Source organism: Delphinus delphis, chromosome 7 (assembly GCF_949987515.2).
Source record: "Delphinus delphis chromosome 7, mDelDel1.2, whole genome shotgun sequence".
NCBI classification, from domain to species: domain Eukaryota; kingdom Metazoa; phylum Chordata; class Mammalia; order Artiodactyla; family Delphinidae; genus Delphinus; species Delphinus delphis.
This window is the reverse complement of record NC_082689.1, coordinates 94,880,217-94,906,852: the sequence shown is the minus strand read 5'-3', so window position 1 is coordinate 94,906,852 and position 26,636 is coordinate 94,880,217. Positions and strand designations below refer to the sequence as shown.

Genomic DNA, 26,636 nt, shown 5'->3' with positions numbered 1-26,636 from the left:
GCAGTTTTTACAAAGCACTAAAAAAACTGTTTGATACTCTGTAAAATGAAGTCTGTGTGTATATGTGTGTGTGTGTGTTAAAATGCACGATTCTAGGTATTCTGAACAATTGGATGGGCCTTGGTAGTTTTTCCTTAGGCCTTAAAGTTATTGTGGAAACAACAGAATTGTATTTGCTGCTTAACGAATCACCCTGCCGTCAATGGCATTCAACAATAAGCGTTTATTTCTCACATTTGAGGGTTAGCTGCAGAAGCTGTCCATTCTTAACTGGGCTTATTCTTTTGTCTGTGGAGCAGCTGGAGGCTCCGCTCTAAGCTGAGTTTGGCTGGGGCAGCCTTGCTCCACACATCCCTCATCTATCTCATGGGGCCACTGGGCTAAACTGATGGAAACATTCCTTCTCATAGCAGTGGCAAGAGCTCAAAGACAGTAGAAAATGTGAAAGACCATTTGAGGGCATCACTTGCCTCTTTCTATTAGCCAAAGCAAGTCACAGGGCCAAGCTCAGAGTCCACGGGTGAAGAGGACACCCCCCTCCCAGAGAGAGGGCACTGCCCAGTTCCAAGGAGGGGTGAAGAACTGAGGCCTGGGATAGGCTGAAAAAAGCACCACAGAGATGTTACATCCTAGTCTCTGCAACCTTTGAATATTACCTCATATGACAAAAGGGACTTTACAGATGTGATTAAGGATTTTGAGATGGAGAGATTACCCTGGATTTTCTGGATTTGCCCAATGTAACCTCAAGGGTCCAATGTAAGAGTGAGGTAAGAGATTAGAGTTAGAAGAAGGATGAGGCACAATGGTAGCAGAGGGAGGAAAGGAGCCAAGGACGGAAGACAACTTCCAGAAGTTGGAAAGGGCAAGGAAACAGAATGTCCTCTAAAGCCTCCAGAAGAAATGCAGCCCTGTCAACACCTTGATTTTAGACTTCTAACCTCGAAATTGTAAGAGAATAAATTTGTGTTGTATTAAGCCACTACGTTTGTGGTAATTTGTTAGATCAGCAATTGAAAACCAGTACAGATTTTGTTGGTATCTGGGTGTGAGGTGCTGCTGTAACAAATACCTAAAAATGTGGAAGTGACTTTGGAATTGGATAATTGGTGGATTATGGAAGAAGTTTAAGATTGCCTTGAACACACTGTTAGTAGAAATATAGATATTAAAGACTGCTGTTGAGGGCTTGGGAGGAAATGAGGAATATGTTATTAGAAATTGGAGGAAAGAGGATTCTTGCTATCTAGTGGCAGAAAGGTTAGGTGAATTGTGTCCTCTATTTACACGGAAAGAAGAATTTGGCAGTGACGAACTTAGATATTTAACTGAAGAGATTTCCAAGCAAAGCGGTGAAGGTGCCACATGGCTTATTCTTATTGCTTGTAGTAAAATGCAAGAAGAAAGAGATAAATTGATAAAAGTACCATTAGGCAAATAGAACCAGGACTAAGTGACTTTTGGAAATTCTCAGCCTGTCCAGATTTTGGCTAAAAGTAGGAGATTTACTGTCAGGAAAGCATGCGCTGGAGAGAAAGCCAAGGATGTGGCTGCACAATCTTTTGCTAGAGCCTGGGAATAATGTATGTATATTTCAGTATTCTGTCTTTGACGAGATTACGCATGTGGCTCATCAAACTCCTCAGCCAGCCACTTCATAGATTTATCCGGGGAAAGTCTGCGCAGAAACCTCTTGTCTGATGGAGGAAATGTTTGTGATGCGGGACTGTTGAACTGATAACATTCAAAGAGATTCTGAACTTTGAGTTGATGCTGTAATGAGTTGAGATGTTGGGGCGTGTTGGAAAAGGGTGAATGTATTTTGATGTGGGATGCATGTAAAGCTTTGGGGTCCAGGAGGCAGACTGTGGTGAGCTGAGTAAGGATCCTCCAAAGATGTTCACAGCCTGATCTCTGGAACCTGTGACTCTTATGTTATATGGCACAAGGGACTTTGCGGCTATGCCTATTAAGGATCTTTAGGTGGGATGATCATCCTGTATTATCTAAATGGTCCCTGAATATAATCACAGCGTTCTTCTAAGACAGAGGTAGTGAGAAAGTGATGGGATGACAGAAGCAGAGATTGGAGTTGCGTAGCCAGTGGCTAAGGGACGCTGCGGCCTCTAGAAGCTAGAAGAAGCAAGGAATAGATTCTCTCTTAGATCCTCCAGAAGGAACCAACTCTGCTGACACCTTGATTTTATCCCCTAAATACTCGTTTTGAACTTCTGACCTCCAGGACTGTATATGATAATACCTTTGTATTATTTTAAGCCACCAAATTTGTGGTAATTTGTTACAGCAGCAACTGGAAACTAATAAAGCACCATTAATACAATCACATATAGGAAGAAACCTAACTCCTCTGTTTTTACATATAATGTCATCTTAAGCATTATGAATATTTTAAAAAGATCCTAGGGCTTCCCTGGTGGCACAGTGGTTGAGAGTCCGCCTGCCGATGCAGGGGACACGGGTTCGTGCCCCGGGTCCGGGAGGATCCCAAATGCCGCGGAGCGGCTGGGCCCGTGAGCCATGGCCGCTAAGCCTGCGCGTCCAGAGCCTGTGCTCCGCAACGGGAGGGGCCACAACAGTGAGAGGCCCGCGTACCGCAAAAAAAAAAAAAAAAAAAAAAATATATATATATATATATATATATATATATATATATCCTGTATCATTTTAAGGTATGCAGTTTGTGAACACTGACATTCTCAAGTGTGATTTGACTTCATACTGGGACCAACTTGTCTTCCAAGAGAAGGCATCTTTCCTTTAAAAATGCAAGTGACTAATAGGATCTGAAATACAGAAACTTCCTTTATAAGCAAAGGAAACTAAAGAGTTTAAGTTTAAAAGTTAAAGTTAAAAATTATCTGTGATGGAACAACAATCATTAATGTAGGAGTGTTAGGAGTCACTCAGGATTACATAGTGGATAATTCCCAAGCCATTAAAGGTAGATCAAGTCCTGGGCAGGAAAAAATTCATTTGTTTATTTCACAGAGAGCTGCTCCAAGACTGAATCACATGGGTCTCAGCTTTACAAGGTTTACATACACAATTGTTATTTTGCTGCTTATAATTTTCAATTTGAGTAGGTCAGGAAATGTAGTTTATCTGTAGTAACTTAAGTATCCCCTTTAGTTTTTTTTTTGTTTTTTTTTTTTTTGCGTTACGCGGGCCCCTCACTGCTGTGGTCTCTCCCGCCGCGGAGCACAGGCTCCGGACGTGCAGACTCAGCAGCCATGGCTCACGGGCCCAGCCGCTCCGCGGCATGTGGGATTTTCCCGGACCGGGGCACGAACCCGTGTCCCCTGCATCGGCAGGTGGACTCTCAACCACTGCGCCACCAGGGAAGCCCTCCCCTTTAGTCTTTAGTGTGCTTTTCAGAGTGGTTTCTTTTTCAGTGTTCATTTTATTTTTTAAACATCTTTATTGGAGTATAATTGCTTTACAATGGTGTGTTAGTTTCTGCTTTATAACAAAGTGAATCAGCTATACATATACATATATCCCCATATCTTCAGAGTGGTTTCTGATCTTCATTTCTTCCTGGGGTAGGCAACACAGCATAGGAGAAAGATTCTGGGCTCTGGAGTCCAGAAAACTTTCCATTTAATCCTGACTGACTCTACTCAGTCGTGCCTTCTGGTGGACATGTTACCTAACTTTTCAGAGTCTTGTCTTCTTCTTCTATAAAATGGGTATAGTAAAATCTGCTCCATGAGTTGTTATAAAGATTAACATAATTAACATAATTAACATAATAAGTGATGCTGAGAAACAATGGACTTGGCTGTGTGGACAGAGTTGTGTTTTCTAAGTTTATAACTGAGCAATTATCTGAAATATGGTACATGGGACAAACATGGAAAGAAATGAAGAACACTTAGTAACACCAGCAGACACTGTTGCATTTTTGTGAATTAATCCCAAACATCTTTCTTCCTTGAACCTAACATTATTGTTCACAAGTGATGGAAATGCTGAAAACGAGTCACTGTTCACCAGGTGAGCCTGGCCTTGACCATCAGCTGCCCGGGCTTTCACTGTTTTAACCCCACTGTGTTATTTTCTTCCTCTGTAATTTTGTAATCAGTTCTGTCTTGATAGGACGTGACGAAATATACAACTCCATCCAAGTAAGCATCTTTACTTCTATTCTACAAGCAATGTCCTTTAGCAATTATTATAATTTACAAAATTAACTCTGTAAGAAAAACAATTGGGGTAGTATAATTTCCCTCAAAGGCATTGCAAGTACATTATTCATACAAATGAATAGACTCTATGTAATACAAATATATATTATATAAATATATATGATGTGTGTACATATGAATATCACATCCTTATACTTTATTTCTCTATATACACATACAGTTGTATATAAAAAATATCCTGAAATAATAACCATCTGTAATATCCTCTATAGCAGTGGGTCCGCAGAGTTTAAATGATTGATGTCTTTCAGAAATCTCTAGGCAACCAGGTGGTACAATTATTAGCCACCCGCAGGAACTTGGCTTCAAAGCGAATATATTAGGATCAGAATCTGTACCATCCATATCCAAAGCACAGAAAGTCCTGGCCACCAGATGTCACCATTCTTCTATTTCCCTCCCAGTGCCCAAAGAGGGAGAGAGATGTTATTTTTCTTCCAAGGGACTGAGGGAAATACGTGCCTCCCAACATTCCTGGCATTTCACATAAAAGTCTTATTAAGAGGAATCATCTTGCCCATGCACATTTCCTTGCGGTTCTTGATCGTTACCTGGACACTTCCTGACAGCTGAGGATCTAAGTGGCTGATAATTTGGGGCTCATCTGGTCAGGAATTGTTAGAGCCATTGCCTCCAGCTTGGAGTTAAAGGTAGGACTGACCTAATGTGCCTAGGGCCTAGAGTAACTCCATGGAACAGGTGCTACAGGGTGTGTTCTACTAAGATCCTGGAGACGGGAGACCTCCCCAACCAGCTGGTTGGCCCTGAGAGCTTACTTACAAAGTGAAGGACTTGGACTAAGTCATTTCTAGGGTCTAAGAATTCCATGATCTTCAGGTTTTAAACGCCTCTGCTGGGAAGGGTGGGCAGCAGAGTAGGGTGATCTGAGTTTAAGAAAGAAGACCCCAGGGGGGACAGTGAAATGGGGGTGGAGAAATTCTGCAGGGAAGATAAGGGAAATTGGAACATAAACCTTCATACAGTGACTTGATGTAGTGACTGGTTACAGGGCTTGGAACTTGATGGGGTTATGAACCTTGTAATTTCCACCCCTAGGTAATTCACCAGGTCACTCTCATTCCATTCCAGATACTATACTTAACAAGGATCTGTAATGCCTAGCGTTGTACAGCATTCTCTCTCCTGGGGCTTGGTTGGATTTAATATGTGGTGTCAGTCAATGTTCTTTGTGGTGCCTTCAGGGCATGGGATGTGTTTTATTTCTTTCTGAATTTACAACAGTACAGTGTTCAGCTAGCCAGTCCAGAGTGTTCATAAAATCCGGGGGCGGGAGTGGGAAAGAGAAAGAGAGATGGAATTCATTTGTTGAGTGCCTACTATGTGCCAGGTATTGCTAAGTACTTTACATATATTTTATTTCATCTTCAGAATAACCTCAAGAAGCCCCATTTATTATGTTCGTAGATAAAGAAGTTGAATTCAAATGGTTAAGTGGGTTGCTCAAGGTCACAGCGACCAAGTGGCAGAAACATATACTGCTTCATAAAGCCCATTCTACAAAGATGGAAACTGAGGCTCAGGGCATTGATTCAAGCTGCCCGTCCGGTAGATGGTTGAGTCCATAATCTCCCGTCACTGGGCTTAACTGCTAGAAGGCCCCTGGTGCTGAGAGGCCTGGACTGCACCTCTCTGGAGGATGCATTGTCGCATTAGCATTTGCACATTTGCCCCTGACCTTGCTAGAATAGTATTTGTGGCCGCGAAGTGTCTCCCTTGCTGCCTTTGGGTTGCGGAATTGAGAGGTTGGTAAAGTCCTCTCCGACAGGGTTGGTAGTTTGCAGACGGCCCCTGAGAGGCTGGGGCGTTCCGAATTGGCTGAGCGCTCCGCGGGGAGGGCGGGGAGTTTGCCGAACGTCCCCGGCCGGAATCCCTGCCTTAGAGAGCTGCGAGCCCAGAAGCGGGGAGAAGTTGGAGAGGTCGGGAGGGGAGGGTAGGAAGAATTTGAAGCCAGACCCCCCGCCCTGGTCAGCTGAGCCCCCGAGGAGCGTCTCTGCAGTGTCCAGGCCGAGTGTGGACGCGCCGTGCGCGGCCCCGCCAGGGCTGAGAGTTTGCAGACCGTCCCTGCCGCGGCCCGCTCGGCGGCGGCCCTGCGGCTCCCGCGGCTGCCGCGGCGGCCCCGGGCTCGATCCAGCCCAGGTAGCCCCGCCGCAGGCTAGGGGTGCCGCGACCCCGTGCCCCGCGGAGCTTGGGTCCCCCCGGGGACGGCAGCTGGCAGGCACTCCCGGCTGCTGCTGCTGCTGCTCCTCAACAAGGAGGTGAGAGCCAGTGGGTCGGGGCGATCGCGTCGAAGCTTTCCATCTCCACGGGGAGATGAACGCAGAGGGGACCGCGGAGGGCGCGGGGAGCTGGGCGCGGGAGGCGGGGAGAGAGTCTGCTCCGTGGGCTGCGCGGCTGGGGGCTTCCGCCCGCCGCCCCTCCGCCGCCTGCGTGGGTGCCCCGGCCGCTCTGAGACAGCCAGGAGTGCAGCCGGGGACGCGCCTGGAGGCGCCCACCTACCCGGGGCAACCCCTTCTCAGGGGAGACTGCAGGCCCCCATGGCCCCTGGGAAGTGGGGGGTTTGGGCTTTTCAAGGGACTGTCCGGGGGAGGCTTTGGTTGCGCGGGCTGGAGGCGAGCGGCCAGGGATGGTAGAGGGGCGCTCGGACCGCGGAGGAGCCTGGTGGGGTCACGCTGCGGGTGTGGGCCGGGCTGGGGTCCCCGGGACCTGGGCGCTCAGGGCGGACTCAGCCACCGGCCAGTGGGGAGGAACAACAAGGGAGGCTGGCTCCCGGCCCCGGGGGAAGGGGGATGCGGTGGGCGGGCGCTCTGGTCCTGGGGACCAGGGAAGCCCGGGGGTGCCCCCCACCCCTAAGGGACCTCCGTGGGCCCACGATCCTGCTGGCGCGCTCCGGAGGCTGCCTGGCCGGAGAGGCTGCGGGGAGCGCAGAGCCCACACCCGCGCACATAATCCCCGAGAGCATGCTCAGTGCAGCCCTGGGAACTTCCTGCCGAGTCGCGAGCCGCCCCGGCCCCCTCCTGGCCCCCTCCCGGCCCGCGGCTGGCAAACTTGGGGGCGCGGCGCCCTCCAGTCGCCCTTTCGCGTCCCCTCGGCCCTTGCCTCGCCTTTGCCCGGCTCCCAGGGCTGCTCTCGCCGGTCGCCCCCGCGGCCGAGAATGGGGGCGTGGACGTTACCCCCAGCTTCCCGAGGTCAGGTCCGAGGCCGGGTGGCCAGAGGCCTGGCGGTGAGGCCTCTTGATGGGGGCACCGGCTCGCGATGCGCTCGCCGCGCGCACAGACCGGGCGCCGTGAGCAGACCGGGTGGAAGGGGGTGTGTGAGCCAGGGGACGTTCGCTCACACACTCGCTGTCACACACAATGCCGTGGTTTCGTAGCTGCCGCGCGGAAGAGGGAAGAGGTGGCGCTTGCATTGCCGGGCCGCGTTTGGAGCGCGAACAGGGTGCTGGGCGCTTGGGTACTGCGGTAACCTGGAGACGCATAAGGTTTTCAGAAATGCCAGAGTCGAGGTCTGTGGCCGGGTACTCCTGACATTGACTGCCAGGCCCGGCCCAGGGCGGACGCCGCTGTCTGCACCCGGCTCTGGCGGCACAGTTAGGGAAGGCTGGGCACTTCTGGGGCTGTGAAGTTGAGGAGGGGAAAGCTGAGGTTTGTGCGGGGTTCCGTGGCATGACAGCACTGCACCTGTAAACAACTCAGATCCAAGTGGTAGAGGTAGGATCTCATTCTCTAGAGAGGCAAGTGGGAAGCTGGTGCGACCCGCCCCCGTTCATTGTCAGGACCTGAGGGACTTAGTGGGTTTTTACTCCGAGAGACACACCCCCTACCGCCCACCTCCTCCCCACCCCCTCCCCAGTTTAGCTACCCACATCCTGAGCCTTGACTCAGGATCAGAACTTCCTTGTCTTTGATTGGAGAAAATCACCAAACTGTTTCCCATGATAGGCACACCATCACAGATCTTTCTTAATAAATAAATTTTCGTACCACCTTCCCCCCCGCCCCCGCCCCAAACCACAGATTCTTTTTGCTGTTATTGTTCAGGGCTGAGATAGGCTCCCTCAAATTGGTTTGGCTTGGTTAGGATTAGAGCAAAGCTCTCCTTTCTAGAGGCCTTTTTAGTTTCCCCAGTTACCAACTTGATGTCCGTGCAGTCAACTTGAAGAGGAGAGGCCCTGAGCAAGGAGGTGATGGCAGAGCGGGAAGAGGGTGACCTTTTTGCTGCTTGGAGGGACAGGGCAAGAGGAGAAGGATGCTGCTCTGCCCCGATCCCTGGCTCTGGCAGAGCTGGGTGCCTGGACAGAGGTTTGGGCTTTTCTTTTCTTCCCCTCCTTTGTTCCAGCCCGCCTTCCTGAGTTTGGGACACTTGTGACTAGAGTCACTGGAAGAAAGGCGTCTGGAGTCCTGCTTTGGGGCTTGGCAGGGTTCACACCTACACAAGCAGCGGCAGGTTGGTTTTAAGGTGACTGTAGTCGCAGGAGGGCTGGTGGCTCTGCTCAGGTCTGCCAGTTGCATCTGTGTTCCAGCCTCGTGGGCCTCTGAATCGCCTCAGCAGTGCGCATTTCAAGTGCTTTGTGTTTGGAAGTGTGAATATAGTACTCATTTATATATATTCACACATCCGTATATACGTTTTTATAAAGAAGCGTGTGCATATGTATGTGCATATGCAGTGTTCTTTGGTAGCATCTTGGAGCTGGAAAGGACCTCAGGAGATCACAAGAATTCAAATTTGCTACCTTCCCATTCAGTTTTCTCAGTTTAAAAATAACCAGCCAGCCTTCTGCCCAGCTGGCCTCCAAAAGCATTGCAACAGCAGAGTCCCCCTGTGATCCTAGCCGAGGGGGCCTTTGGTTCCTGGCCTTTGGTTCTTCCACTGAGAAGTGAGCCTCCTCGCGATCATTCTAGATGTCACTCTGATATTTGACATGACTTTTCCTAATGTTCCATGTGGTTCGGGATCTAAGTCACTGCAGAGTCACTCTCAGGTTGATTTTGGCGCGGGGGGGGACAGACAGTGACCAGTGTCCCCTGCAGAGATGTCTGGAAAACTGCCCAGAGCAGTTTTCCCACCCCAAGTCTTGCTTGGGTTGGAAAGTTCCTGTCCTTTTGCACTCTGGTCCTCCAGGCAGGTAGTTGCTCTGCTCCTTCCCTAGAGGCCTAGAGAGCAGTGAGGACTCTTATTCCGTCCTCTTTGTGTGTCTTGGCTTACTGGCTGTAGGAGGGTGGTGTGGTGGTTGGAGGTGGCGTTCTGTGCCGATGTTGTCACAGTAGCTCTCCGGAAAGCCCGTGCTGTCAGGAGGATTATCTCTGGGGTTTGTTATGGGGGATGGCAAAGTCTGGGGAAGGGTCCCGGTGTCAGGTGACACCAGGTGTCAGCCAAAAGTAACAGATAGTTTTGGCTGAAGGAAGTTGTGTGTGTGTTTCAGAATCTAGGTACTTTAGGGAATTCCCTGGCTGTCCAGTGGTTAGGACTGTGCGCGCTCACCCCGAGGGTCCAGGTTTGATCCCTGGTCGGGGAACTAAAATCCAGCAAAAAAAAAAAAAAAAAAAGATACAGAATCTAGGTACTTTAAAAAAAAGAGAGGTGATACCTTTATATTTGGGGGAGAGTGCCAGGTGGGTGACAGCGGAGAGGTTTGGGTCAGAAATAAATTTGGTACTTGCCAGGGCACGTTTTACTAGGCTGCCTTTAAAGTTCATAATTGCTTTGAAGTATAGAGTCACTCTTTTTTTTTTTTTTTTTCAGTACGCGGGCCTCGCACTGTTGTGGCCTCTCCCGTTGCGGAGCGCAGGCTCAGCGGCCATGGCTCACGGGCCCAGCCGCTCCGCGGCATGTGGGATCTTCCCGGACCGGGGCACAAGCCCGTGTCCCCTGCATCGGCAGACGGGCTCTCAACCACTGTGCCACCAGGGAAGCCCTAGAGTCACTCTTAATAGCCAGAAGATGGCTTCAGTTAAAAAAAAATTTTTTAAAATTGAAGTGTAGTTGCTTTACAAGGTTCTGTCAATCTCTGCTGTACAGCAAAGTGACTGAGTTATACACATATAGACATTCCTTTTTTATATTCTTTTTTGTTATGGTTTATCCCAGGATATTGAATAAATGGCTAAGCTTTTAAATTCCTGTTTAAAATTGAGTCTAGATCTCCCTAAACCCCTCTTCTTAAAGTTGCTAATCTAAGCCATGTCCTCATACTGTGTCACATCCTGCATCAACACGAAAAGTCCAAGCATAGTTGTGACCTCAGTGCCAGCTGTAGGTTCTCACGGGGTGTTTATCAGGCAGCCACCTTGAGTCATACATGGTGGGCGCTGGTGCTGGGTATGAAGGCATACATCCTCCTTCAAAATTACCGTCTCACTTTTAATTCATCTCACCTTCTCTTTCAGTATATTAAGGCAAATTAATAGCTCTTGGAAAGCCGCCAAAATGGGTCCCAGGAGCCTTAGTACTGTAACCACGTTCTCAGCTGGAAGAGTTGGGACTCCATCTCTATTTGCCAGCTTGGACTGTTATATTTATGTGTTTGTTTTCTCATTTCCACAACGAAGTGCCTCCTTCCCCGACTTCGTCATATCTGGAAAGCTGTATGTGCGCATGGGAAAGGTTGGAGGAATCACTTTATTTCTTCAAGATCCCACCGCTCTCTTGTCTGGACACCTAACCTTCTGGAAAGAGAACAGGGTCCTTCCTATCCGGGCCCTTTGTCCAGCCTCACAGATCTGGACAAGCAAGAGGGATAAGCTATCTGGGCTGGGCTTGGGGGGGGCAGGGTGCAGTTCTCCCTGTAAATGGGCACCCCCAGCAGTTAACGCCTGCTGAACCTTGGCCCCAGCTGGGGCGGTTACCTAGGATGGCTAAGGAGTATTTCTCCACCCTGTTGCTCATGAACTCAGGAGCGAGGTGTATGCAAGTACTTCGTTACCTGTAGGAGTTAAGTACTGGTGTTTGCAACTGATTTACTTTTTCAAAAATGTCAGCATTTCAGCGTTATCCGTAGAAGAATAACAGCCTCACTGATTTACACCCTCTGTAATTTGGGGGCGATGGCCGCTGAGGGCATGGGTACCGCCCACTGACTCCTGCCTAAGCTCCGCCCACCGACTCCTGCTTAAATAGCCACTCCTTAGGGCTGCATTCTCGGCATAGCCGCTTCTAAGGCCTGGCATGCTGGTAAGATGCTTTTTCTAATATCCCACACAGAACAGTGCTCTGCTATGATAGTTTTGGATCTCTTTGATGTCTGCGTCCACCCATGGGAGTGTGTTATGTTGGTGATCAGCGGAGATGGTATGTCTGGGTGGAGAAGTGTCGAGAGCAGGTGGGCGAGGAAACTCGGAGCGATGGTGATGAGAAATGTATCTGTATCTTCTAGAGGTGACACGATTGCAAAGGCTTCTTTCCTATCCCATTTACTCCTCGCTACAACGCCGAGGTGGATGGTATTGTTATTCCCAGTTTCCACAGTAGGGAGACTGAGGAATCGGGAGGTTGTGAAAGCTGGCCAGGGCCACGCACAGCTAGCCACTTGCGGCAGGGTAAGGATTCGAACCCGGGTGGTCTAGGTCCCGAGCCCGAGTTAGCTGGACTGTGCTTAGTTGTTTAGGCTAGCAAGCTCACCCTGTACTGGCCAGCGCTGGCTTTCCAACCAAAGCCAAGAGGAGTCTTAGGCACTCAGGGGTTGGAAGGGACCTCAGGGAGATCTCGCTGCGTCCTTTCTCTTTTTAGCTGCGGTCCTGGAGGTGCAGGGAGGTAGAAGCACTTGCTCGAAGTCCCTCTGGCTGAGAGCAGTGGCCAAACTGGGCCTTGGTCCCTCAGGGACAAGTGACAACAGCTGATAACAGATGTGTGCCTGCCTTGTTTAGAGAAATGACCCAGGAAGAGAATGTGATGGTCATTTGGCGTCTGTCCCACCCACTCCCAGAACCCTGTGTGCTCACACCCAGCCTCACCCTGCAATCTGGTGGGGAACAGGTGGGTGTGCCCCACTCCTTTCTCCAGCCCCAAATGGGAGGATGTAAGCAACTTACGTGCCTTTACGTGAGGTGCTCCCTTGTTCATGTCACCTTTTAAGTTTGACATCTTAGGAATTTGGCCTGGGATGGATTTTACATTTCACTCTTAAATATTCCTTTTCTCTCTCTCCCTCTGTCTCTCTGTGTCAATCTCTGCAGCTGTGTCTTACAGCTCCTGGCTCCTCTCAGTGTTGATTTCCACCCTTTAGGAGCACGGGGTGGGCCGGGGGTAACCCGGCAGAGGAGTCAGGGCTATTTCTCAACATTTCCAAGGAGGGGCCTGTGAAGACATTCCCTTAGTATCTGTGGGATCCTAGAAAGAGAGCTAAGGCCCTGCAAAATATTCCTCCGACCACCGGGATTTTCGTGCTTCGTGGAATTTTCCCATTCGGCGTGCCAACAAGCACCATTTCCTTTCATCTTATTCCTTACATATGACCGGGCTTGCATCAGACATGACATTGCTCTCACCTGTTCCTGATTCTGAACACTTCTGGTTAATACATAGTCCCTAGCTGCTCAAAAGTTTAAAGTCTAGGCCTGGTCAGGGCCCACACAGAAGAGTTAAGTTCAGTTATAAAGCAGTATGCAAATGAAGAACACATTAATTCAGCCCATATGACCGCTTTGGGCTTCAGTTCTTATGTTGGAAAGTAGGAGGGGATTGAACGAGCTCCAACGTTCTGTTCAGTCCTAAAGTTGTATAATCTTACACATGTGGCAAAGGAAGTGTAGAATAAAGAAATAAAATTCCCTTATTGAATAAAAAAAGATTGAGGAAAAACTCAAGTTGTTTTTGCCTTTGCTGGCAGAATCTTTAGTAGACAGTTGAAATGCTTACCTAACAAGAACCAGCCCTTTATGATCACTATCTTTTGGGATGTGTGTTTTTGTATGTTTAGAAATAAGAGGCCACGGTCCGTCCTTCTCATCCTAGAAATAACCGGCTTAGCCAGCTTCCCCTAGTGAAGCTATTTTTTTTTTTTCCCCTCTTGGGAAATTGAGATTCAAAGAGCAGAAGATGACCAGGCTCACAGAGTTCTGTGGTTCTGTGGCACAGCGTCCCGGGGAAAGTGCCTAAGAATTTGCACTGGACCAAATTCTTTATATAACTTCATCGCTGCTTCCCTTTGAAACATCTATGTTGAAAGAATAGAGACTTTGATATCAGTCTCCTTGCAGCTGCTTCTTTTTGGGACCGTCTGTTATTTTCAACTCTGATTTTTTTGTTTACTAATGTTTATTCCACTGAGGAGTTTTCTAAATGACCAATTCTTTCTCTTACACATCTTGTTTAGGAAAGCACTGTCTTTGCCTCTTGCTAAGTATGATCTTTCTGTTTTCCTTCCATACTTTTCTTAGTATTTGTGTTTGTATACTTCCCTTACCCCATCTCCTAGAATTTTTCAAAGCCACCAAGGTTAGAGGCGCCCTAAGTGGGGACTTGGAGGGAAAGGGATGCTTTCCTCCATCTCCCTCCCCAATATTGTTCATCATATGAGGAGACCCAGTCTGATGTGAGATCCTTTCAAACATAGCTTCCAGCCCCTCTGTCCATCGGGATGGCCTACCTTCTTTAACAGAGTTCTCAGCTCCAGCGACTAATAATGGTCCATTTCCCCCTCCTCCCCTTCTGTGATGCCTAACCACTGTGCTTGCTAGATTTAAAGGTGACATTATATGTGGGTAATCTTTCACGGTACATAATTTAGTACAGGCAAATGTTATCAACTTTCTTCTATATTTCACCATTCCTTATTTCCTATTCTGATGGGAGCTCCAGAAAGGGAGAGTTTTTTCCCCCCAGGTTGGTTAAAAAATTACATCTGGCTCCAGGGGTTTCGCAGCAAGGAGTCTGGAGCTCTGTAGGTATGATCGGAAGCCGCATAGCCTTGCACGGGGCCCGACACAAGAGTCACGTGATCAGCTGGGCAGCATGGCGTTAGCTCCGGCTCAGGCAGGTGGGGCCTCTCCGCAGTTAGAGGGCTGTCCTCAGGCAGGTCAGTTCGGCGCTGGGTGGTTCTGGTTTCTCATCCATCAAATGAGGCATCTCTTAGTGTCTCCTGCATCTGTGGGATCTGTGACTTCCGGGCTGAACCCAGCACACTCATCTACTGTAGTTTCTTTAATCTGTCCTTAAGAATATTCTTAGATGTATTCTTAATTTTGGGGTCCTCTTTGTGCCGGTTTGGAGTTCTGTTTTTCAAGTCAATCAGTGGACTTTTTGTACACTTTTTTCTCCCTCACTGTGAGCATTATTTGTGGGCTCAGGAAGCCCAACAAATTGAGACTTTGTGTGTGTGTGTGTTCATGTCCACACACCACTAGGGCTTGTTACCTTATTGTCCTGTTATCTATAAACAGAAGTGGAAGTGATCAGAGTCGGAGCTGCGTATCTCTGGAATAGCCATCAGTTAAATGAAACCTGTAGAAAGTTTCTGTGGAAGTAGTTTTAAAATATGGCTTTTCCCCTAGCACGTGCTTGTCAGCTATAGCCAGGGCATCCTTGGAGATTGTATGGATAAATAATGATTTAATTGTATTTCCCAGTAGCCTGCAATGAAGTGTTTTCCTGGTTAATGAGTTGCTTATTCGGTCATACTGCCTTTCCTTTCATTGCCCTTATAACCAGAATCAGATACAGCTTTCCAATTCTGATGCCATGCCTGGTTAGTGTTCTCCACGTTCCACAGTTTCTTCCTTCTGGTTCAGTGGCTTCAAGAGAGACTTTTCTATTTCCTCGTTGTCAGCCTTTGTGTAAAGATGACAAGTCACATCATCTTTCTGTTACTGCTTTAACAAATAACAGACAGGGTGGCTTAAGGCAACACAAATTCATTGTCTTATTATGTTATGTTGAAGGTCAAAGGTCCAACACGGGTCTTACTGGCTAAAATCAAGTTGTCCATTCCTTCTGGAAGCTTTAGGGGAGAATCCTTTGCCTTGCCCCTTTATCTGCCAGTGGCTACACACATTCACAGGCTCCTGCCCATTCCTCCAGCTTCAAAACCAGCAATGTTGGGCTGACTCCGTGTCCCTCTGCCATCAGGCTGGGACCACAGCTAGGAAAGATTCTCTGACTTTAAGGATCTATGTGATTAGATTGGTCCACCCAGATAATCCAGGATAATCTCATTTCAAGGTCCATAGCTTCATCACACCTGTCCTGTATTCACAGGCTTCAGGGATTAGAATGTGGACATCCTCGGGGGCCATTTTTTTGCTGCCACAGTCCCCAAAACTCTTTGTAAAGAAATGGTTTTCTAGTTTTTATGTAAAGGAACTGTACTTTTCTGTCGAGAAACTTCACTTCTCAGGAAATTTTCCTATTGCCTTGTTCCTCATCTTTTTGAATATATTTAAGTTAACTATTTGCAAACAGTGTCTTAAGATTTGAGATCTGAGGTGGCCAGACATTGAGCTACACACATTTCGTGTTCCGGCTGATGTTATGTTAGTAGTCCTATTTTTTTTTTTTTTTTGCGGTACGTGGGCCTCTCACCGCCACGGCCTCTGCCGTTGTGGAGCACAGGCTCCGGACGCACAGGCTCACTGGCCATGGCTCACGGGCCCAGCGGCTCCGTGGCATGCGGGATCCTCCCGGACCGGGGCATGAACCCGCATCCCCGGCATCGGCAGGCGGACTCTCAACCACTGCGCCACCAGGGAAGCCCAGTAGTCCTATTTTTATGATGAGGAAATTGAGGTGCAAAGGAGACCTGCACAGGGTCATGTAGCCAGAAGTGGCGGAGCCAGGCTGCAGAACTGGATCTCATTGATTCCAAAGCCTATGTTCTTTTCACTCTGCCTTCCTGCCTTAGAAGTGATAATGGAAAACCAAAGTGAGGAATGGTAATGGGAAAGCTTAAAACAATGTAAAATCTCTCTGCTTCTGCCAAGGTGATGATGACGAATAGTAAATAACGTCTGTGGCAGATTGATTGCACTAATGGCCTCCGTGTATCCACACTCTTTGCCTTGTAACTTACTAGTCCCCATCCTTCCCCTTCCCCATTCCTGGCCACGTGACTGCTTTGGCTCCTGGGATGTTAGCAGATGCCATATAAACAGTTTAAGAGCCTACGAGTTTCTGATTGACCTTTTACACAGCTAGGCGTGCTTGCTCAGATCCCTGCCAGCCCCATGAAAGCGTGCCTGGGCTAGTCTAAGGGAGGGACTGAGAGATGCAGGGGAATGAGCCAAGTTGTGTCAGCTGAGGCTCTCCTGGACTAGCCAGCCCCCAGCTAAACTTCATGCTGGTCGAAGTCTCCTGAGCTTATCTTGCCAAGATTAGTTAAGCCTGTCCTAGGCTTAACTAGGTTGGACAGAACCAACCAGCCAGCTGACCTGTAGAGTTGTGGAAAGCATTGATGATTATTTTAAGCCACAGAGTTCTGGGGGAACTTTGTTATGCAGCCATTGCTAACTGATGCACAGCTCAGATCAGATGTTTGCATAGCATAAGAAGCAGTTTTAGTGTCCTTTTGAAGATCATTTTGGACTACTTGTAACTAATTCATATTCTTTTTTCAAATTTTAATATATTTTAAAATATTCTTTTAAGATTATACGTTAGGCTTAAGAACTTGCCCATTATATCTACCCTTTTTTCTTTCTTGTTTTTTAAACATGAAAGTCCTGTAAACTCTTATCAGTTTCAGTCAGAAGAAAACTTGTTTTTTTCTTCTCAAACTATTTATCATTTCTAACATGGTGGCTTTTGACCCTCAACCTACAGTAAGAAATACATATTGACCAGAACTCACATATACACGTGTGTATAGCAGCAAGAAAACTTTCATGAGATACTACCTACCCTTCTACCTCTCATGGCCTCTGATGTTTTCTACCCTTCCATTTGCTGAAAAAATTCTGGTCTGGAGTCAGCGCTGTGGCCTGCAGCCCATTTTGTAAATAAGGTTTGGTTGGAACGCAAAGATTGTTTATGGCTGCTTTCAAGTCACAATGGTAGAGCCAAGCAGTTGTGACAGAGATCTCTGGCCTGCGCAAAGCCTAAGGTATTTACTGTCCTGCTCTTGAAGACAAAGTTTTCTGACCCTTGTCCTGAATTGGTTTCATAACCCATTGGTGACTTGTGAGCTTCCATTTGGAAGACACACCGTTCAAGGGACTATTAGCTCTCCTGATAACTCTTCTGGAAATTACACTAAACAAATCCGGCAGATGTGAAAACTAACCCTTTTCCTGTGTTACACTCAAATTCTCTGGTTTATTCACTTAGATTCAACAATTAAGTTTTTGCTATTTAACGTTATACCTGATTGGCTTATACAGGAAACTTTTCAAGCATTTCGGAAGTGTTTCATTGTAAGCAGGCTCCCCCCTCTCCCCGCTTTCTAATTTAAATGAGGCTTTCTTGTGGAAAGTAGCTGGCATTAAAATGGACACAAATTCTATTCAAGTGCTAGTTATTTATTCATTAGATTCCAGCAGTGCCTTTTTTTGTGATATAATGGAGTCCATTAGTGGAAGAGGTTGAACAACAGTCATCTTGGGTTCTTTTAGAACACCTTTCTGAATTAGGGTGATATTAATTCTGAGCATAATAAAATTTAGAGACATTAAGTCATGGGCTTATGGAGTTGGAAAGTCTCTGGAAAAAATTTTTTTCCCTTTTTACTCAGATATCTAATTGGGCCCTTAAAGGCTAAATTTCTCCGATATCTAAATTTCCCAAGCCTGCCGGGGGAGGACAACATTGTTTATGTTGTGTGGCTAATGAGACTGATGAGAAGGAGCTGAGGCAGAAGAGGCTTCAGAAGGATCTGGATCTGTCTAGATTCTGAAATGCCAGATGAAGAATGGGCACTGGCCCATTTATTTACTGGCAGTGAGAACAGAGTCAAAACCAAATGAGCTTCAAGTACAGCATGGGGAGCTTTGGTAAAAGTCTGAGCAGCGTCCCCCAAATAAAGTAGGTTCTTCGAAAAAGAATAGGTTCTTCTGGGCTTCCCTGGTGGCGCAGTGGTTGAGAGTCTGCCTGTCGATGCAGGGGACACGGGTTCGTGCCCCGGTCCGGGAAGATCCCACATGCCGTGGAGCGGCTGGGCCCGTGACCCACGGCCGCTGAGCCTGCACGTCCGGGGCCTGTGCTCCATAACGGGAGAGGCCACAACAGCGAGAGGCCCGCGTACCGCCAAAACAAACAAACAAAAGAGTAGGTTCTTCTAAACTTGTTTTTTTTTTTTTTTTTTTGCGGTACACGGGTCTCTCACAGTTGTGGCCCCTCCCACAGCGGAGCACAGCCTCCGGACGCGCAGGCCCAGTGGCCATGGCGCACGGGCCCAGCCGCTCCGCGGCATGTGGGATCTTCCCGGACCGGGGCACGAACCCGTGTTCCCCTGCATCGGCAGGCGGACTCTCAACCACTGCGCCACCAGGGAAGCCCTGTCTAAACATTTTTGATGTGAGCTGCCCTCCTTAGTTCAGGTGGGTGGCCCTCCCAGCAGGGGATTGGACGTGTGTAATGAATAAGGAGTCTTGGGTGCTGGCGACACACACCCGCTGGAGCTTGCTTCAGCACGAGTGGAGAGTTCACCTCAGGGCCACAGGAACGGAGCTGTGAGCTGCCAGCAGCCTGGGATCAAAGCTCTGGGGACCCCAGGGACCCCAGGAACCCCCTTGCTTCCTTGCTGCCTCCATCTGCCTCACTGCTTAATTCTCTTCCCTGCCTTGTTCTGCTTTTTTGTGTCCCAAGGGCAGAACTCTGGGTAAGGGCGCTTGTTGCTGGGTAAGCCACTCAGCAAGACTGATCTTTCTCTTATTATGCAAATGCAAGTTTCCTGGGCAGTGTCCCCTGAGCGGTCCAGCTTGACGTCACCCAGAGGTGGGCAGAGCGTGGGTACTGCAATGTGGATTTTGGCTAGCTCTAGGGAGTTTATTGGGGGCATTTTAGAAATTTAGGGAACAGTTTTGGTTGTCAGTGAGTTAGGTGTGCTACTACCATTTACTGGATGGGGACCAGGGATGCCAACATCTGTGATGGGTAGAATACTCTTACACCCCTACGTGTATCCTGTGTCTCACTATGAGACTATTACCATGGCTGTTGCCCCAGAATCATACCCCTGCCCCTCCCTTGAATAGAAACCAAATCTGATCTAAGTTTCAGGTGGAAGCTGCAAAGAGGAAAAAAAAAAAAGGGTTGGTTAGAATCAACTAGGCCCAAGATGACAGAAGATTTACCTTCCTGTAGACCTTGAGCCTCATTATACGCTCATTATAATATATTAACATGCTAAATGACACACCCACAGGCGCCATGACACTTGACGATTGCCATGACAGCCACTGGAAAAGCCCATGCAATGACTGAAAAGGAGAGTTGGTACAGTTCCAGGTCCAAACCACACCCCTCCTCTCAGATAACTCATCAGTATTTCTCCCACTGTTTCCAAATCCCAATCTTTAATCTCCACCCTCCTATATATTTGGTGTCTCTGTCGGAATTGGATTAATTTGATTTGCAAACTAGGTTCCCTCTTCTCCAGTCTTTGGCTACTGAATACAGCTTGTGCTGTTCCAGTCTCAGCATTGGTTTAGTTATTGGCTACTCGAATCCAATCTGAAAAAGAGCATCCTCGGTGAAGACTAGGGGGGCTTTGCCTGGCGCAGGTCTGGTGGGCCAATTTGGTAACAAGATGATTGTGGATGACAAAACCCATTTATTACCTGAACCTAGAGACCTAACTTATACATGAAGAGTATTTTGCATGTTGCAAATAAACGTTGACTTTTCCAGTCAATGAAGAAAGATTGTGCTTTGTTTTATTGGGAAATTTACCAAGAGGTGTTTGCCATTTTGGAAACCACCCGCCCATGACATCACCATATCGCCTGTGGCAGTCCACACTTGTAGCTCACCTGTTTTTTTATTTTATGTAACGTACAAGCATCTAACAACTTCTTAAGCCTTCTAGATTGGTCTTGTCCAACTGATTGCATATTGAAATACATGTTCAGTTTGTTATAAATTATTTTCCTTTTATTCTCATTTATATTACTATTAAAGCAATAAATACATATGTTTGAAAATGTGTTTAGGAAGGTTATCTAAGAATTTGATTTCAGGGAGTAAAGGGGTGTTAGAAGTTTGCTATAAGCCTTGAACTCGGGGGCTAATAACGTTTAGAACACAGCGCTAGGAGAAATGATTTGCAAAGTAATCCCCCCACCCGTGAGTCAACTGAATTAAATGTCTCTTAACACTAACCGTTTAAAAAATAAAAAACTGTGGCCCACACATTGGGTACAACTGATGGAGAAAAAGGGAGTAGAGTTGTTGGCCCATTCTGCTTCTTCCATGGGTGGCTGACTCTCCTTGTGGTAGATCCTCCCTGCTCCCTTATAAGTGGTTGATTCTACTGCTGGGTTCCGGCTCTGTTGTGGGTCTCATGATTCTAGAAGAGCCGTAAGAGTAGGCGATGAAATCAGATTATCGCATGAGTTTCATGTGAGCTACTGCAGCCCTCTTTGCAGATTCAAGGGGATCTGTGAGCTTGCATGGGAAAGTATTACACCTTGATTTTCACTCACCGCTAACCAAAATTGAGCAATTCCTTAACTTTTGGATGTTGGCCACAAACCACAGTAATATTAGCATTGTCTGCGACTTTGTCACCAATAGGAAGCCCATATTTTCATATCAGATTTTAGATGGCTAACAGATAATCTTGAAATGTCATGTTCATTATGACTTAGAAATTATGGTGGTTATTACATGCTGCTAGATAGTGTTATTTAATGTATTAATAAACGAGCATATGTGTGGGGTTTTTTTAGCAATTTTGTTTATTTATTTATTTGCTGCGTTGGGTCTTCATTGCTGCGCGCAGGCTTTCTCTCTAGTTGCGGCGAGCGGGGGCTACTCTTCATTGCAGTGCGCAGGCCTTCCATTGCGGTGGGCCCTCTTGTTGCAGAGCACGGGCTCTAGGTACCCGGGCTCAGTAGTTGTGGCGCATGGCCTTAGTTGCTCCGCGGCATGTGGGATCTTCCTGGACCAGGGCTCAAACCCGTGTCCCCTGCATTGGCAGGTGGGTTCTTAACCACTGTGCCACCAGGGAAGTCCCAAGCATATGTGTTATTATGTCACAATTTTAAAAGTTTTTGGTAACCATATTTAAATATAATTGACTTCCTCTGTAATCCTATGTATTTTATTTTATACATTGCAAACATTTGGAGAAGGGGTACCATCTCACCTATCCGCCAAGGCGTGGGTAGTACAGAGATCGTGGAGTAGAATTGAGGAGCGGTCTGGACACTACACACCCCACCGCTGCGCTGTCTCTTCCATTCATTGGGGAGTTGACCACCTCGTGACTCAGGCTTTCCCCAAGACTGCCAGGTATGGGTGTAGAGGGGGTATGGGCTTATCTCCAGTTGGCTCATTTTCTTCTTAGACCTGGTCAAAGAATTGTGCTTGATCTGCCCTTGGGTCATTCTTTTATCATACACAAGGAGGCAAGTTTGTCAGAACAGTCCTCTGGCAAGGCTTGTGTTGATCACTACGCGGTACAAGATGCATTTAAAGCCAAACGGACTGATTATCTGAATCCTTAACAGAAGTGTGGTTTCTGGTTCTGCTTTTCAAGTGGAGAAAACCCACAGACATTCTGCAGGAGGAGTCCCTGTATACAGCCCAACTTCTGTTTTCCTCTTTGTGCACTTCAAAGTGATAGAACCACAGCACGGCCCTCTGAAGTACCCCATTGCCCAAGAAATATGTTGCGTAAACGGCTGCCTGGGTGTTTTCCTGATTTGCGGGGGAAGGGGCATTTCTCAGAAATCAGGGTTTGGGGTGGAGGTAGACAGCTTCCTAAGGGGTGCCCTTTGTCCTGGTTGCTACCTTGCTGCCCAGTGAGTCCACCTTAGAGGCTGTGCCCCAGCTGTAACTGGATTTCTGGGAGTGGCGTCAGCCTTTTTCTGTTTCTGGAAACTTCTGCTGAGAGGAAATGACTTTGCCACAGAGTAGCTTACTGCACCGTTCTTCGAGTCATTGCTGTGCTGCCATGTGCATCTTTTTCCTCTCACAGCTTCTAAATCTATATTTACAGCATGAAAATGCTGAACATTTCCTTTCTAATTCTTTAGAAGTTGATCATGGGAGGGATCTTCACGCATCCAATACTACTAATACCTTGGGCAATCATATAAAATAATAATGGGAATCATATTGTTTGATTCTTTGTTTCAGAAAATATTATAAGATTGGAATCGAATAGTTTCAAATGTTGTGCCTTCATTTTTCTGTGGGTTTATTTTCTTGTTTTTATTTTTTTTTATTTTTTTATTTTATTTATTTATTTTTTTATGGTAGATTCTTTTTTTTTTTTTTTAATCTTTATTGGGGTATAATTGCTTTACAATGGTGTGTTAGTTTCTGCTTTATAACAAAGTGAATCAGTCATACATAAACATATGTTCCCATATGTCTTCCCTCTTGCGTCTCCCTCCCTCCCACCCTCCCTATCCCACCCCTCCAGGCTGTCACAAAGCACCGAGCCAATATCCCTGTGCCATGCGGCTGCTTCCCACTAGCTATCTACCTTACTACGTTTGTTAGTGTGTATATGCCCATGACTCTCTCTCGCCCTGTCACAGCTCACCCTTCCCCCTCCCCATAATCTCAAGTCCGTTCTCTAGGAGGTCTGCGTCTTTATTCCTGCTTTACCCCTAGGTTCTTCATGACATTTTTTTTTCTTAAATTCCATATATATGTGTTAGCATACGGTATTTGTCTTTTTCTTTCTGACTTACTTCACTCTGTATGACAGACTCTAGGTCTATCCACCTCATTACAAATAGCTCAATTTCGTTTCTTTTTATGGCTGAGTAATATTCCATTGTATATATGTGCCACATCTTCTTTATCCATTCATCCGATGATGGGCACTTAGGTTGTTTCCATCTCTGGGCTATTGTAAATAGAGCTGCAATGAACATTTTGGTACATGACTCTTTTTGAATTTTGGTTTTCTCAGGGTATATGCCCAGTAGTGGGATTGCTGGGTCATGTGGTAGTTCTATTTGTAGTTTTTTAAGGAACCTCCATACTGTTCTCCATAGTGGCTGTACCAATTCACATTCCCACCAGCAGTGCAAGAGGGTTCCCTTTTCTCCACACCCTCTCCAGCATTTATTGTTTCTAGATTTTTTGATGATGGCCATTCTGACTGGTGTGAGGTGATATCTCATTGTAGTTTTGATTTGCATTTCTCTAATGATTAGTGATGTTGAGCATTCTTTCATGTGTTTGTTGGCCATCTGTATATCTTCTTTGGAGAAATGTCTATTTAGGTCTTCTGCCCATTTTTGGATTGGGTTGTTTGTTTTTTTGTTATTGAGCTGCATGAGCTGCTTGTAAATTTTGGAGATTAATCCTTTGTCAGTTGCTTTATTTGTAAATGTTTTCTCCCATTCTGAGGGTTGTCTTTTGGTGTTGTTTATGGTTTCCTTTGCTGTGCAAAAGCTTTGAAGTTTCATTTAGGTCCCATTTGTTTATTTTTGTTTTTATTTCCATTTCTCTAGGAGGTGGGTCAAAAAGGATCTTGCTGTGATTTATGTCATAGAGTGTTCTGCCTGTGTTTTCCTCTAAGAGTTTAATAGTTTCTGGCCTTACATTTAGATCTTTAATCCATTTTGAACTTATTTTTGTGTATGGTGTTAGGGAGTGTTCTAATCTCATACTTTTACATGTACCTGTCCAGTTTTCCCAGCACCACTTATTGAAGAGGCTGTCTTTTCTCCACTGTATATTCTTGCCTCCTTTATCAAAGATAAGGTGACCATATGTGCATGGGTTTATCTCTGGGCTTTCTATCCTGTTCCATTGATCTGTATTTCTGTTTTTGTGCCAGTACCATACTGTCTTGATTACTGTAGCTTTGTAGTATAGTCTGAAGTCAGGGAGCCTGATTCCTCCAGCTCCATTTTTCGTTCTCAAGATTGCTTTGGCTAGTCGGGTTTTTTGTGTTTCCATACAAATTGTGAAATTTTTTGTTCTAGTTCTGTGAAAAATGCCAGTGGTAGTTTGATAGGGATTACATTGAATCTGTAGATTGCTTTGGGTAGTAGAGTCATTTTCACAATGTTGATTCTTCCAATCCAAGAACATGGTATATCTCTCCATCTATTGGTATCATCTTTAATTTCTTTCATCAGTGTCTTATAATTTTCTGCAGACAGGTCTTTTGTCTCCTTAGGTAGGTTTATTCCTAGATATTTTATTCTTTTTGTTGCAATGGTAAATGGGAGTGTTTTCTTAATTTCATTTTCAGATTTTTCATCATTAGTGTATAGGAATGCCAGAGATTTCTGTGCATTAATTTTGTATCCTGCTGCTTTACCAAATTCATTGATTAGCTCTAGTAATTTTCTGGTAGCCATCTTTGGGATTCTCTATGTATAGTATCATGTCATCTGCTAACAGTGACAGCTTTACTTCTTCTTTTCCGATTTGGATTCCTTTTATTTCTTTTTATTCTCTGATTGCTGTGGCTAAAACTTTCAAAACTATGTTGAATAAGAGTGGTGAGAGTGGGCAACCTTGTCTTGTTCCTGATTTTAGTGGAAATGGTTTCAGTTTTTCACCATTGAGGACGATGTTGGCTGTGGGTTTGTCATATATGGCCTTTATTATGTTGAGGAAAGTTCCCTCTTGCCTGCTTTCTGCAGGGTTTTTATCATAAATGGGTGTTGAATTTTGTTGAAAGCTTTCTCTGCATCTATTGAGATGATCATATGGTTTTTCTCCTTCAATTTGTTAATATGGTGTATCACGTTGATTGATTTGCGTATATTGAAGAATCCTTGCATTCCTGGAATAAACCCCACTTGATCATGGTGTATGATCCTTTTAATGTGCTGTTGGATTCTGTTTGGTAGTATTTTGTTGAGGATTTTTGCATCTATGTTCATCAGTGATATTGGCCTGTAGTTTTCTTTCTTTGTGACATCCTTGTCTGGTTTTGGTATCAGGGTGATGGTGGCCTTGTAGAATGAGTTGGGGAGTGTTCCTCCCTCTGCTATATTTTGGAAGAGTTTGAGAAGGATAGGTGTTAGCTCTTCTCTAAATGTTTGATAGAATTCGCCTGTGAAGCCACCTGGTCCTGGGCTTTTTGTTTGAAGATTTTTAATCACAGTTTCAATTTCAGTGCTTGTGATTGGTCTGTTAATATTTTCTATTTCTTCCTAGTTCAGTCTTGGCAGGTTGTTGTGGGTTTAGTTATTGATAAAATTTCTCATTGAGTCGAAGCCACTCCCTTCAAGAAATAGGAGCAGCCCCATTACAAGATATTGTTACGGCTCATGTCAGACTAAAGAGAGCATAGGTGTCTTTAACAAGCTTGTCAATGAAGTGATAGCATTTCTCTCTCTTTTTGTAAAAGAGAACAGCAAATTCCGTTGCTTCCTGAGATGATGATGCTATCACAGATTCATGTACAAGACTGTGGGTACTATTTGGCCTAATTCTTATTTATGTTTCGGCCGCGCCATGGGGCGTGTGGAATCTTAGTTCCTCGACTAGGGATGGAACCCGTGCCCCCTGCATTGGAAGTACAGAGTCTTAACCACTAAACCACCAGGGAAGTCCCTGGCCTAATTTTTAAAATGAGATACCTCAGATCCTTTTATCGAGGAACTATCCTATCATTGGATTGGCAAGGCCGTTTTTTTTTTTTTGGCTAGAGACAGCAAGAAATTCACCAGATTCATTGGCTGAGGGGTAGGGCTTTCACTCAGTTTGAAGGATCTCTTATCCCTCACCCACTTCTGGTTGTGAGCCACGTGCACTTGGCCTCCTTTTTTTTTTTTCTTTGCGGAACGCTGGCCTCTCACTGCCGTGCCCTCTCCCGTTGCGGAGCACAGGCTCCGGACGCGCAGGCTCAGCGGCTATGGCTCACGGGCCCAGCCGCTCCGCGGCATGTGGGATCTTCCCGGACCAGGGCACGAACCCGTGTCCCCTGCATCGGCAGGCGGACTCTCAACCACTGCGCCACCAGGGAAGCCCCGGGCCTCCTTTTCATACAGGTCTGGTTTGGGGTGAATTTTAATCTTAACCCTACCTTTGTGGAGAGAATAAATGAAGTTCAGAAGATCTAGAATATAGGAGTTAAAATATCCATAAGCAATTCACTTCCTGGTCAGAGTTGGTGGAATTAATTGCGCAGCTGCTGGACGCAGATGCCATTACTGTTTTATAGATCTTATCACAATGAAAAATGGAAAATACAGGTCCCGCCTTGAAACTGACAATCTAAAGACCCCACATACAGAGTAATGCTTTTTCTGGAAAGTGGACCTCTTGAGCACGTAGCTGGTGTTCGTGGGAGTGCTGGGTACTCCTGGGAAC

At 46.3% G+C, this 26,636-nt stretch overlaps 1 protein-coding gene across 2 annotated transcripts in view; it reads left to right on the top strand.

Annotated features, from left to right (window-relative positions):
- Positions 1-6,157: 6,157 nt before the first annotated feature.
- MGAT5 (alpha-1,6-mannosylglycoprotein 6-beta-N-acetylglucosaminyltransferase) overlaps positions 6,158-26,636 on the top strand; it is a 357,666-nt gene continuing 337,187 nt past the window's right edge. For both annotated transcript variants that reach the window (XM_060016916.1, XM_060016915.1), the window contains exon 1: positions 6,158-6,505. The gene's annotated coding sequence lies outside the window, so the exon portion shown is untranslated. The remainder of the gene's footprint in view (positions 6,506-26,636) is intronic.